We start from the raw sequence: 2,214 nt of genomic DNA, 5'->3' as shown, positions 1-2,214 counted from the left end.
ATGTTTTTTGAGCCACATGCTGTACTATGACGTTTTTTGGACCAAAGGCTATACTATGAAGTTTTTTGGGCAACATGCTATACTATGACGCTTGTTGGGCGACACTCTATACTAAAGGCATTTTAAATTGACATATTACTATGACTTTTTTTTGTTTGTTTTTTAGCAACATAAGAATTTGAACAGTTTTTAAAATTACTATAGTTTTACTTGTGCAATGAAATATTATTCTATGGCATTTTTTAGATGACACATACTCTGATGTTTTCTTGAAAAACATACTATTTTGACAATATACTGCACTATGACATTTTTTGAACCACATGTCATACATGACAATTTTAGGCAACATTCTATCATTTTGCACTTTTTGAACCACATAATAATCAGGTGGGTTTTTTTGCCGACATGCTATACTATGAACTGCAGGCCATACTATGTTATTCTTGAAAAGAATACTATACTTTGACATTTTCTGAATTACATCCTATACTATGGTGTTATACACAGAGTGCTTTGGTTACATGTTGATTTATAATCTAGATTTTTTTCTGTTTTGTTTTTTGATGGGATTACCACAGACCTGACCGTGAACACCGTTGACACCCACCTGAGGGAGATGCTGCCTAAGATCTCAAGGCTGCTTGGTCGTGGTCTTTCTGGTCCTGCTCCAGAACGCCTTCATCAACTACGTCTTCTTTTGAAGAGGCCCTCAGATGCTGCAATCTCTGACCTTAAGGAGGAACTGCTACTTTCACTCTGTAACGAGACGGCGGTTATTTTAAAGACTCAGCTCCTGGCGGCTTTGCATGAAAGTTTAACACCCATTAAAACAGAACTACAGACAGTTAAATCTGAGCTGTCGGTCAGTATTTCAAACATCAAGTCCGACCCAGCTGCCCTAAAGCACGCTGTGGGTGAAACGGAAACTTTACTCTCCACGTCACCGACGACATCGTCACACTCCAAAGCAGAGCACCTGTCTGCTGAACTTTTAAAAGTGGACTATAAATGTGAAGAATGTGAGCAGCAGCAGCCTGTGAGCAGCGGAACAGATGTGATCAGAAAGAAGTCATTTTCTTTTCTTTCTGGTTGACTTGATGCTGTCAGATGCAGATGTTGGAGCTGATTCTGATCTTTCAGGATAAAAAAGCTGCTTTTCCTTCACAGACTTTTCAGGAAATTATTCTCTCAGGTTTTCTCTGCTATTCATATTTTTATTATCTGTGATTATTTCATTATTTATTTATTGTAAAAATAGAGTTTGAGGCATAAAGACTCATTTAGTTATTTTAATCCTGAAATCTTTGATGTAGCAGAACTAAACTTCTATTTTCCTTCTTGTACTTCTGATACTAGAACTAAACGTATCTTCAACATGGATCATCTGCTTTTAATGAATCAGCAGCAACATCACAACAACAAATGAGACAATTTTCAACAAATTAATGAAACTGATGTCATTTAAAACTATGAGTCTGTTTTAGTGTCAAATTAAAGCTGATTACTGACAACTAGAACATTAACGTTACTGTTTTAATCACATTTAAGTTTCCTGAATGTTACATTAATGTCAACCAGCCACAGTTTTATGAACTTAATGAACCACATTACAGGAACACAACACACTTCAGCTGTTTACATGAAACTCAACACATTAGCTTGATGCTACGTTAGCTTTAATCAGGCTACGACTGAGCAGCTAGCTCGGTTAGCATCGCTAACATTAAAGCTAATATTTACTATGCTAACTTTCTTCTCTGGTCAACACACACTGAAACAAACTCCACCAACATCTGGAGTGCATGGCACACATTACATCTGACACTAAAGCTGCATATAAAGTGCATTAAAAGCGGCACCGATACGAAAATAAACATTTACTTACCGAACTATTAGAGTCCTCTCAGTGTCTGCTGGTAGAATCAGCCGAAGGTAGAAAACTGGTTAAAACAAGCCAACGGGCAGGAAAACCGTCTGTGAAAAATGTTCTGCTGCTCCACCGATAAATAAACCAACAGTTATTATATCAGAATTAATCCAAACGAGGAGAGCAGAGTCTCTGCAGCCTCCTCCATAGGACCTGTCAATCATTCCAGACCGGACTGTCAATCAAGTAGTCCCGCCTCCTGGCTTTGTAAAACTTTAACGCTCTATAAAAAAAAATCAATATTGATTTATTTTAAGATCTGCCACCTGATCTCTCATTTTGAC

At 37.4% G+C, this 2,214-nt stretch overlaps 1 long non-coding RNA gene across 1 annotated transcript in view; it reads right to left on the bottom strand.

Annotated features, from left to right (window-relative positions):
- The window catches only part of LOC129350800 (uncharacterized), a 3,230-nt gene extending 2,449 nt beyond the window's left edge, over positions 1-781 (bottom strand). The window contains exon 1 of the long non-coding RNA XR_008604320.1: positions 611-781. This is a non-coding gene — a long non-coding RNA (uncharacterized LOC129350800). The remainder of the gene's footprint in view (positions 1-610) is intronic.
- Positions 782-2,214: the final 1,433 nt, after the last annotated feature.

This window comes from Amphiprion ocellaris, chromosome 16 (assembly GCF_022539595.1).
Source record: "Amphiprion ocellaris isolate individual 3 ecotype Okinawa chromosome 16, ASM2253959v1, whole genome shotgun sequence".
Lineage (NCBI taxonomy): Eukaryota > Metazoa > Chordata > Actinopteri > Pomacentridae > Amphiprion > Amphiprion ocellaris.
The sequence above is the reverse complement of the archived record's forward strand: the minus strand, read 5'-3'. Positions and strand labels throughout refer to the sequence as shown.